A 12810-nucleotide genomic window follows, 5' to 3' on the forward strand; every position below is an offset into this window, starting at 1 on the left:
GAAAGAAAAAGGATGTGTCGGCTGCTGAGAAGTAACAAATTGTGGAGTATTTAGGTCAAGCCATGACTACAATCAACATTGCCAAGACACTTCATCATGATCATCGCACAATCAAGAAGTATGTAGCTGATTCCCAGCACACACATGTGCGTGCTGATAAGGAAAAATTGAGGACTCTTTCCAACAGGCAATTGCGTAAGGTTGAAAGAGCAGCTGCAAAAATGCCTTGTCATAGCAGCAGACAAGTTTTTGAAGCTGCTGGTGCCTCTAACGTCCCTAGAACAACAAGATGCAGGGTCCTTCAGAGGTTTGCAGCTGTGCGTAAGCCATCCTGTCGACCACCTCTATCCACTGCACACAAGCAGAAACGGCTCCAGTGGGCCAAGCGATACATGAAGACTGACTTCCAAACTGTTTTGTTCACCGATGAGTGCCGTGTAATGCTCGATGGTCCAGATGGATGGAGTGGAGGATGGCTGGTTGATGGACACCCCATGAAAACACGGCTAAGGCGCCAACAAGGAGGAGGTGGAGTAATGTTTTGGGCTGGAATCATGGGGAGAGAGATTGTCGGCCCCTTTATGATCCCTGAAGGGGTAAAGATGAACTCCATAATGTATGTGGAGTTTCTAAAACAACACTTCCTGCCATGGTTCAAGAGGAAGAACCGTGCTTTCCGCAGCAAGATCATTTTCATGCATGATAATGCACCGTCTCATGCTGCAAAAAACACATCTGCATCTCTGGCTGCTATGGGCATAAAAGAGGACAAACTTATGGTGTGGCCACCATCTTCCCCTGACCTCAACCCCATTGAGAACCTCTGGAGCATCATCAAAAGGAGTGTCTATGATGGCGGGAGGCAGTTCACATCTAAGCAACAGCTCTGGGAGGGTATTCTGTCCACATGCAAAACTATTGAAGCAGAAACCATCCAAAAACTGACAAATTCAATGAACGAGAGAGTTCAGAAGCTTCTTTCGAACAAGGGGTCCTATGTGCAAATGTAACATCACCTAGAATAAAGTTTTCACTTGAAAACTGTTTGAATTCATTTTGTAATAAGCTGATAATGCTTATAACTTCACAATTGAACATTTTTTTGTTCAAAATAAAAAAAAAAGGTTGAAAACTCTGCTGTGCATAATAATTTGGAACATGCATTTTGAGTGTTTATTTTTTTTTAAAAAATACTCTTTTCATAGGCAGTTTGTTCCAAAACATTGCAATTATACTAGAATAGTAGATGACTGGAAAATAACAATGAATGCTATTCAGATAGGTAATTTAGAGAAAATATGAGGAAATATTATTTGCATAATAATTTGGAACACAGTGTAGTATCCGGTCACTATGTGGTGGTAATATGTGATCTGGTCATGCTTTGGCAGTATTTGTCCCTTGTATGTGGAATTATTGGTCACAATAGGGTAGTAATATGTGGTCCAGCCATGGTGTGACGGTATTTGTCTCTTGTATGTGGTATTAATGGTCATTTTAAAAAAGGTATGTGGCACATTACCTTAAAGAAACATAAATAAAAAATATACCTGAAAAGAGTACAGGATATTTTAACAAATATTTATAGGTTAGAGTAGAGAAGGGCCTGGCCAAAAAATCTATCTTGTAGTGGTGGCGATTTTAAAAAATTATTTAGCCAAAACAAAAGTTGCTGGCTATGTATGTGATCTTGTGTTAGATGGGAACTGATAATGTGTGATTGATGATAATGTGGTGCAAATGTTGAGTTTTTTCTAAGCTTGGGTGGTGGGACTTGTGGAATGTTCAAGAGTTGGAGGCGGAGCTGGGGTAGAACCTGGGGGAAGTATCAAGGGGCCCGAAAATTTTGCCAGTATGGGCCCCGAAATTCCTGGTGGCAGCCCTGCGCAGAGGAGACAAGCGTCTCCACTATAGAAAATGCTGCAGCTCGGAAAGCCGCACCGCAGGTGAGTTTATCTAGCTTTAAAAAGCAGCATAGTGGTGTGCAATGGATTTCTATAAATTCCAACACCGTGATTGTAACATAGAATGCAGCATTTTGGACACGGCAAAAATACGCTGCATCAAAAACGCTATTGTTACTGATTGTGGGCACGCAGCCTTAACCTTTGTTTTATTTCTGTTTTGATGAGATTAGATCAGCTCGGTGATGTTTTCTGCCTTATCATTCATTTATCTGGGTGTTTCACAATACTTTTCAGTACGAAGGAATTTACGGTCTAGTTGTGCTGGCATTTGTCATAAAAAAAGCAGTTCAGCATAACATAATAAAAAAGGAATTTTGCATAACGCTTCAGTCATCTGAGTTTAGGACTAATTTATCCTTTCACCTACTACCTGTATCTTGGTTATGGGTTGAACCTTGGCTGCTGGCCATCTACCTATTGTGCTATTTAACCCCTTAATGACCGCCAATACGTCTTTTTACTGACCTGAGATATAAGAGATTAGCCTCCCCATTCAGATAATAAGGCAGCTGCTGTTGGCTGTACACTATCGCTGACAAATTGTTGCATCAGCCATGATCAGTTTTGGCACCGACTATAGCCGTTTAACCCTTTCAGTGTTGCTGTCAATAATGACTACAGCATCTGTATGCCTAAAAGAATATGGGGACTCTCTCTTTAACCCCATAGGCACCCTGAGATCATGATCCTGTGGTGCTTATGTCTGCCATGGCAATTCATGGCCAAATAACATCCTTAGAGTCGGCCAGCTACAGTGACCTGTTCAGAAGTTATCAACATTTAGGTGGTAAAAATACATTTCTTCATTCCTGTTATGTCACTTTACATTAATTCCTGAAAAGCACCTAAAGGGTTAATAAACTACCTGAAAGCAATATTGAATATGTTGAGGGGTACAGTTTTTAAAATGGAATCACTTTTGGGGATTTCCAATATATAGGACCCCCAAAGTCACTTCAAAATGGAACTAGTCCCTAAAAGAATATGTTTTGTAAATTTCCTTTAAAAAATGAAAAATTACAGCTACATTGTTAAACCTTCTAAAATGCTAAAACAAAATAAAACAACATTTAAAAAATGGTACTGATGTAAAGCAGGCATGAAATGTTATTAATTAATGTTTTTGTGTGGTATGACCATCTGGATTAAAGGGAAAATCATTCAACCTTTTAAAATGGCTAATTTTTTTAAACGTTTCGCAAAATTTCTGATATTATTATAAATAAACACAGAAAATATCGACCTAAATTTACCATTACCATAAAGTACTATGTGTCACACAAAAAATCTCAAAATCAATGGAATATGTTGAAGCATTCTAGAGTTATTACCACATAAAGTGACAATGGTGAGATTTAAAAAACTGCACAGGTGCAAAGTGCACTTTGCACTGACGAGGGGCAGTACCCCGAAACACAGTGTCTGCAAATTGAGATTCTGGTTTGGCTATTATCCTAAGTCATGTGACAAGGCTCGTTAAAGGGTCGACATTGACTGTTAGGATTGCTACTTCCAATAGGTGGCACTAGAGTTCTAGTCCTCTTCCTCTCTGAAGAGACAATTTGCATATTTCCCAGAGGAGCATTGCGGCTTTAAGTCTCCTCACCTCGACATGCTTATCATGTCACTCTCCGCAAGGAGAAACGATACTTCTTGGATCCCGGTCAGACGCCTCTCAATCAGCCAAACCAGATCTCCACTTTGCACTGATGAGGGGCAGTACCCCGAAACACAGTGTCTGCAAATTGAGATTCTGGTTTGGCTATTATCCTAAGTCATGTGACAAGGCTAGTTAAAGGGTCAACATTGACTGTTAGGATTGCTACTTCCAATAGATGGCACTAGAGTTCTATTTCTCTTCCTCTCTGAAGAGACAATTTGCGTATTTCCCAGAGGAGCATTGCGACTTTAAGTCTTCTCACCTCGACATGCTTATCATGTCACTCTCCGCAAGGAGAAGCGATACTTCTTGGATCCTTACCAGGGGTGCCAAACTTTTACATGCCACTGTAAATATGAATATTTTACCAACTTGCTTTAAAGCATTATTTTCCCTAAAAATACCTTTTTACCCATCTACGGGTATGTGTACATGGCACCATTTAGACACCAGCATAACCACCAAGTTTTACCAGATGTAGCGGCTTCATAAAAAAGGTCCAGCTTCCTGTGTCGGCTTTGCCTTTCATGCTATACTTTAGGTATAGCGAGCAGGTGACTTCTTAGGATAAGTTCACACAGGGCGTTTTTTTATGCTAAGTTTCAGCTGCTTTTTACAATACCAGCAAAACCTATGAGATTTCAGAAATCTCATGCACACACATTGTTTTTTGTTTGATCAGTATTTTGTGCTCTGCTGCTTTTTTTGGACATAGAGCATGTCACTTCTTTCAGCGTTTTTGCTGTGTTTTTTCACCCATTGACTTGAATGGGTGTTGAAAAAAAACGCAGCAAAAACGCAGGTATCATTATTTGCTGCGTTTTTGCTGCTGAAAATCCAAGGACATTAGCATGGACAGAGAGAAAAAAACGCACCAAATTCGCACCAAAAAGGCACCTAAACCTGTGTTTTTGACGCAGCTTCTTTCCTGCCACGAAGATCAAGTTTTGCAGCAGAAAAAAAGCAACAAAAACGCCCTGCGTGAACTTACCCTTAGTGTTAGCCACCCGAAGATTGATTTCTCTAGTCACCTTCCACGACGGCATACGGAGGTTGCCTCTTTGCCCTGATGGGGAACAGGAAATATGGAGAGGTTAAGAGGCCCTCCCTCCTCCCACTCGTCAGTGTCTTTCCTGTTCCCCATGGAACAGAGAGAGGTTCGTGTACTGTGGTAGCCGGTGACTATAGTACCCTGTTAGGCTTTTGCATTCTCTATAGCCGGGCAGCATAGGGACATGTCTCACCTCCCCATCTTGCTGCTCCCGTCATGCCACCTGCGGTGTCCTCGGGACCTTCTCCTGGCCTTCCCGCACCCCCTCGAGGGTAAAGCAGGCCAGTGATCCCGACCGGAGTCCTCCCCAAGCTCTCCGGTGTCTTCTCCCTCCGCGTGCCGGCCGGCGTCCAGGAAGTGATTGCGCGCATCACTTCCGGTTCATCCTGCTCCTCAGACGCTGCGCTTCTGCCGGCGGCACCTGGTGCAGGATGCCGTTCCTCCACTACAGGACCCAGGAGGGAAGGAGGGAATCCGTTCATCGCAAGGAGGGGCAGGGGCCTGCTGATTAGTATAAAACCTGCCTGAAAACGTCACAGGTAAGACTGTCTTGCGGTAATGGAAGGCAATACCTGCCCTGTATCTGCAGAGCCCAGCGCTGCCCCTGCCACAGTAAGTGCTGCAGAGAGGGGGTCCTTACATAGATGACCTAGGGGGCTCCCTTTTCTGACTCTACTCTCCCTCTCGTTCCAGGGAGACAAGTCTACCCCTAGAGCATCTATAAAGAAAAAATGTGCCATCAGCAATGTCAAATTGCCCTTATTATGGGATAAAAAGCTCTGCAAAATATGTACTGACAAAATAGTCAGGGCAGAGCAACCCTCCTTGGAAGAAATCCGCTCGCTTGTTAAACAAGAGGTGCAGTCTTCCCTGGCAACCTTTACCCCTCCACCGCCCCCACCTCCTTCTCCAGCAAAGAAAAGGAAAATTCAGGTTGAGGATACTGAATCCGAATCAGACCTCTCCTATGCCTCATCCTCTGGTAGACGGGAAGAACCTTTGTCGCCCGTAGCCTCCGAAGCCAGAAAATATCTATTTTCCTCGGATTGGATTGAGGATCTAGTGTCTGCCGTATGCAGCACTATGGGGCTGGAGGAGGAACCAGAACCCCAGTCCATTCAAGATCAAATTTTGGGGGGATAACCAAAGGGAAACGCATAGGATTCCCGGTACACTCTAATATTCTTGACATAATTTCTCAAGAGTGGGAACTACCGGAGAAACGCCTCAGCATTCCCTCTGAGATGAAGCACAGATTTCCCATAGAAGGTGATTCTGTCAAATGGGATGTTCCCAACTCACAGGTGGCGAGAGTGGCAAAAGAACCGTACTTCCATTTGAAGATTCTTTGCAGCTGAAGGATTCGATGAACAGGAAGATTGAAGGTCTCTTGAAGAAATCCTGGGAGACTTCCACAGTAGCCTTAAAAGCCAATATTGCCTCGACCTGTGTAGCTAGATCCCTTGCCCGCTGGTTAGGGGAGCTGGAATCCCATATATCTCGGGGTACCTCTAGAGGGGAGCTGCTGGATTCCCTACCCAGTCTTCTTAGAGCTACTGTTTTTTTGGCGGACACCTCCATTGAAACCATTAGAGTTGCCGCTAGGTCTCTTGTTCAAACCAATTCGGCTAGAAGAGCCCTCTGGCTCAAGATGTGGTCTGGTAACATCACCTCTAAAGCAAAATTATGTGCTATACCCTTTAAGGGCGACTATGTCCTTGGGCCTTCTTTAGATGAGATCTTAGAAAAGGCAACAGATAAGAAAAAAGCTCTTCCAGAACAGAAACCCCCTAAGAAAAGGTTTTTTCGTCCCTCACAGCCACAAGCCTCTGAGAGAGAAAAAGGCAAGACTGGGAGGTGTCGTTATCCAAAAGGCAGAGGAAGGAATATCCTTATCCCCCAACAACAGCAGCCCCAACAGGAGAAGCGGTGACTTCGACCCGGTGGGGGGGAGACTCTCAAAATTTCTTCCTCAGTGGCAAAATATCACCAGTTGCCACTGGGCCCTCAATGTCATCAAAGAGGGCCTATTAATAGAGTTTATTTCCTCCCCTCCACGGGGTCTGAAGGTCACCTCCCTTCCCTCCTTAAGAGACCGAACAATGTTGCTAGCAGGTCTCAGAGACCTAATGAATTCAAACGTAATATCTCAAGTTCCAGAATCAGAAAGAGGTCTGGGACATTACTCCCGACAATTTTTAGTACCCAAGCCTTCGGGCGAGTCTCGTATCATCATAAATTTGAAATGTCTCAACCAGCATGTGAAATACTGCAAGTTCAAAATGGAATCGATAAACTCCGCCATTCCTCTGATAAGTCCTCAGTCCTTCATGTCAACCATCGACTTAAATACTTTCATATACCAATTCACCCGAGACACCGGAAGTATCTCAGGTTTGTGGTACAGAAGGATCACCTGATAGAACATTATCAGTTCAACGACCTTCCGTTTGGCATCTCCTCTGCACCAAGAGTTTTCTCCAAGATAATGTCGTAAGTAGTTTCCTTTATCCGGAACCAAGGCATCTGTATAGTGCCTTACCTGGACGACCTGCTTGTAGTGGCCTCCACCAAGACGATGCTGGAATCTCATCTATCAAAGACTCTCAATATTCTAACATCCCTGGGGTGGGTCCCGAATCTGGAGAAATCCTAGCTACGGCCCTCCAAATCCAGGAAGTTCCTGGGAGTTCTCTTGGACTCAGCAAAACAAATGTCTTTTCTTCCAGAGGACCACCGTCTAACTGTAGTAACAAAGGTCAAGACGTTCAGAGACACAAGATCTCCTACACTCAGGGAGTGCATGTCACTTCTGGGTTCCATGATGGCCTGCATCCAATCAGTACCCTGGGCTCAGGCCCATTCCAGGATCCTTCAGGCTCATATACTACGGAACTGGAATTGCCATCCCAGCTCTTTAAACAAAAGGCTACACACACCAGGTCGAGTCAAAGCCTCCCTAGCATGGTGGAATCTTCACAAAAGTGTCAGCTGGACTCAAGACCCACTGACTACAATCACAACAGATGCCAGCAAAAGGGTCTGGGGAGCGATGGTAAACAACATCCCTTTTCAAGGGCTTTGGGACCAAGCAACAAGCAGGAAGTCGTCCAACTACAGAGAACTAAAAGCTCAGCAAAGGGGGGAAAAAATGGAAAAAACCCAACCAATAAAGTCCCAGATACAGTGTAACATATCAATACATTTATTTATAGTAACAGCAACAGGGGTGTCAGCACAATGACACTAAAAGACAATTAAAAACAGGGACGCCCTCATGGGATATGGAAATGTAGGAAGAAGGGTGACAAATTAGCATATCATGTATGTAATACTATCAAAGTATCCAAAATCAAGCAGCACGATAAGACGTTTTCATTATCAGAGGACAGAAAAAACAGTAAAGTATCAGTGCATTCCTCTATTTTACATATTGTGAGGCTGTGGCCTCTGATACAGCTAGGGGGCGCTGTTTGTTCTCCCCAGAGTGTGCATGCAGACGGATGAAGTCCATAGGTGTGCATGAGAGTCACGGATTTCCGGTCCGGGTTTTCCATGTGGCTGAAGGCCACAGGTTTGTGTGTGTTTAAAAACCCTGCAGTAAGGGGTATGGGTGTGTCAGGTGTCGGGTCAGGTGTCAGGGTCGTGTCAGATCAGGTGTGCGAGGTGCACGTCAGTGTAAGTCTGGTGTGTGCTGGTCTGCAGAGTGCATGGAGGCACAGGCCAGCAGAGCCAGCACCCAGGGCAGCTGAATAGCTTGGCACCCGCAGTGTACACAGAGATGCAAGTCGTCCTTGGTACTGGTCTCGGATGTGGACAGTCCTGTGCCCGGAGGTAGATGTCCTGTGCCCGAAGGAGTCGGATGTGGACAGTGCTGTGCCCGGAGGTGGATGTCCTGTGCCCGAAAGAGGACTAGCATGTGCAACGATTGCAAACAGGTGGATATGGTGCCCGGCTGCTATCCGGAGGATATCCTAAACTGTGTACGACTGTGTGAGTAAAGAGTCTGTAAAGACACTGTGATACAGCGATGCAGGACACCCATGAGAACTAGTCAGAGGAGGGCTGGCGTGTGTAGTGTCTGCAACATATGAGGCTGTGTGTATGGAGACGTATAGAGACTGTGAGATGGCGTGCGGTCGCCCAGGGAAACTGGACAAGGGAAGTCTGGCCTGTTTAGGGACCGCAAATCTAAAGCCATGTGATATGTATTGCTTTGAACTGGTGTAAACTGGTCACTGATAATATCCACTGAAGTTATATGCATTTATGTGAATTGGACTTAATGCTGTGAAGAAACACATTAAAAGAGACTTTTGTGTTTGAATTTGTGGGTCACTGCTTCTTCACTGCGTACGATGCTACTGCAGCCTTACAATATTTATAGATAGTGAAACAAGATACAGCTATATATACGGCAGAAAACACTCATCGTGAGCCCATGTATGGTGTGTCACCTCATAGTGTAGAAAGTGTTATGAGAAAACTAATCAGTAGTACACTTACATGAGTCTAGCTCCTTCATCCAAGTGGCGTCCACCCTGACGCGCGTTTCGGCTTCCGCCTTCGTCGGAATCGCCTATCTGGGACTTTATTAGTAGTTTTTTTTCCCTCTTTCCCCCCTTTGCTGAGCATGTTTTCCGATTGTCCCTGAGAATCTATTAGTAGTCGGATCTGTTGGGTCATAGTAGTATTATTGTTAATTTTTCACTCGATAGAATCTATATGGACCCCTCTATAGATCAATATTTTCTACTTGCTAATTTTCTAGAGAACTAAAAGCTGTAGAGGAGGCCCTTCTAGCAGCAGGACAACTTATCACGGGACGACATGTTCGAATTTATTTGGACAATATGACTGCAGTTGCTCATGTCAGACATCAGGGCAGTACAAAGTTCAACAACTTAAAAAATGTCTCCACCCAAATAAGCTCCTGGGCAGAGAAATACCTACTGTCTCTAACTGCAGTTCATTTGAAAGGCTCTTCCAACACCCAGGCAGACTATTTAAGTTGCCAGGATATACAGCCAGGAGAATGGAGCCTGAACAGTCGAAGCTTCAGGATGCTTGTAGACAGGTGGGGTCTGCCCAAAATCGACCTCTTCGCATCTCGTCAAAACACCCAGGTCGAAGCCTTCTTCTCCCTAAATCCCAGGGACGGCTCCAGGGGAGTAGATGCTCTAGCTCAGAAGTGGAATTTTCATCTGGCCTATGCATTTCCACCAATCCCGATTTTGGCGAAGGTCTTACTTAAGATCCGAGAAGAACAAATTCCAACTATATTAGTAGCCCCGTTATGGCCAAAAAGGAGTTGGTACAACCTGATCATCGATCTACAGGTAGACGGGCCGATCAAATTACCAGCAGAGAACGACCTGCTCTTGCACAGGAAAATGGAATCTAGCGGCATGGTTACTGAAGCCCATGTGCTAAAAGCTAAGGAGCTATCGGACTCAGTCGTTGCTACACTTCAGAGATCAAGGAAACCAGTAACCAATGCTATATACAATAAGGTCTGGAAGAAGTTTTCGTCTTTCTGCCTCCTTAATCTACCAGATCCCCTTTATCCAAATTTGTCACAAATACTAGATTTTCTACAGAAAGGCTTAGAAATAGACCTCAAGCCTAGTACATTAAAGGTCCAGGTCTCTGCCCTCAGTTCCGTCTTTGACCAGGATCTGGCAAATCATCGCTGTATTAAGAGGTCCATGACATCAGCCTGTAGAATGAACCCTAAATCACAATTGGTGGTTCCCTTATGGGACCTTAACTTAGTACTACAGGGGCTTACAGGTCCTCCATTTGAGCCCTTATCCCTATGTTCTCAGCAAAAATCTTGTCTACAAAACAATCTTTTTGTTGGCTATAACCACTGCAAGAAGAGTAGGAGAACTTCAAGCCCTATCAATAAGAGAGCCCTACTTGTCTATTAGGGATGACTCCATAGTACTTCCTTTCTTCCAAAGGTAGTCTCTGAATTCCACAGCTCTCAGGAAATTGTTTTACCTTCCTTCTGCCAAAATCCAGTAAATACAAAAGAAGAAAGATTCCATACTTTTGACGTCAGAGTATTGTACTACATTATTTAGAGCAAACCAGCTCTTACAGAGTTGACCAAAATCTATTTGTCAATATCTCTGGACAGAATAAAGGGAAGAAAGTAGCAAAAAGCACTATTTCTAACTGGATTAAGAGAGCTATAGCAGAAGCATATCTCACTCAAGACAAAATTCCCCCAGTAGGGATCAAGGCCCACTCAACTAGATCCACTTCAGTCTCCTGGGCAGAAAGAGCAGGTGCACCCGCAGAACAGATCTGCAGGGCATCTACATGGTCTTCATTACATACTTTCTCCAAGCATTATAGATTGGACATATTGCCCAACAAAGATTTAGTCTTCGGCCGGAAAGTTCTCCAGGCCGTTGCCCCTCCCTAGCGCCAAATTAGTTGGTATTCCTCCGTATGCTATCATGGAAGGTGACTAGAGAAAATAGAATTGAACTTACCGGTAATTCGGTTTCGAGGAACCTTCCACGACAGCGCTAGTTCCCTGCCTATACTCCTGGATATAAAATCTGGGATCCAAGGTAAACTGGTTTTATGGGTTTTCAGTTATAAGTAGTGTTGAGCATTCCGATACCGCAAGTATCGGGTATCGGCCGATATTTGCTGTATCGGAATTCCGATACCGAGATCCGATATTTTTGTGGTATCGGGTATCGGTATCGAAACAACATTAATGTGTAAAATAAAGAATTAAAATAAAAAATATTGCTATACTCACCTCTCCGACGCAGCCTGGACCTCACCGAGGGAACCGGCAGCGTTGTTTGCTTAAAATTCGCGGGTTTACTTCCTTACGTGAAGTCCCGGCTTGTGATTGGTCGCGTGCCGCCCATGTGGCCGCGACGCGTCCAATCACAGCAAGCCGTGACGTAATTTCAGGTCCTTCAGGATTTTAAAATTAAGTTCCGGCTTTGTGATTGGTCGCGTCGCGGTCACATGGGCGACGCGACCAATCACAAGCCGTGACGTCACGGGAGGCTGGACACGCGCGCATTTTAAAATGCGTGCTTGTCCTGCCTCCCGTGACGTCCCGGCTTGTGATTGGTCGCGTCGCCCATGTGGCCGCGACGCGACCAATCACAGCAAGCCGTGACGTAATTTTAGGTCCTTCAGGATTTTAAAATTACGTTCTGGCTTGTGATTGGTCGCGTCGCGGTCACATGGGCGACGCGACCAATCACAAGCCGTGACGTCACGGGAGGCAGGACAAGCGCGCATTTTAAAATGCGCGCGTGTCCAGCCTCCTGTGACGTCACGGCTTGTGATTGGTCGCGTCGCCCATGTGACCGCGACGCGACCAATCACAAAGCCGGAACGTAATTTTAAAATCCTGAAGGACCTGAAATTACGTCACGGCTTGCTGTGATTGGACGCGTCGCGGCCACATGGGCGGCACGCGACCAATCACAAGCCGGGACTTCACGTAAGGAAGTAAACCCGCAAATTTTAAGCAAACAACGCTGCCGGTTCCCTCGGTGAGGTCCAGGCTGCGTCGGAGAGGTGAGTATAGCAATATTTTTTATTTTAATTCTTTATTTTACACATTAATATGGTTCCCAGGGCCTGAAGGAGAGTTTCCTCTCCTTCAGACCCCTGGGAACCATCAGGGATACCGTCCGATACATGAGTCCCATTGACTTGTATTGGTATCGGTATCGGATTGGATCCGATACTTTGCCGGTATCGGCCGATACTTTCCGATACCGATACTTTCAAGTATCGGACGGTATCGCTCAACACTAGTTATAAGTCACTGACGAGTGGGAGGAGGGAGGGCCTTTTAACCTCTCCATATTTCCTGTTCAGGGCAAAGAGGTAACCTCCGTATGCCGTCGTGGAAGGTTCCTAGAAACCGAATTACCGGTAAGTCTAATTCTATTTTTGTCACTTCTTTTACGGGTAGGTTCACACGAGCGTATAAAAAAAAATTGTTCAGTGATTCCTCCAGAAAACATGGGTGATTATTTTTCTCACTTGTTATCCGTATGCAGTCCATTGTTTTCAGCAGCAAGAATTAATCATTTACAAAACCAATTACTGCAGGTCTAGTTACATTGGCAAAACCA

This window comes from Ranitomeya variabilis, chromosome 2 (assembly GCF_051348905.1).
Source record: "Ranitomeya variabilis isolate aRanVar5 chromosome 2, aRanVar5.hap1, whole genome shotgun sequence".
NCBI classification, from domain to species: Eukaryota; Metazoa; Chordata; class Amphibia; order Anura; family Dendrobatidae; genus Ranitomeya; species Ranitomeya variabilis.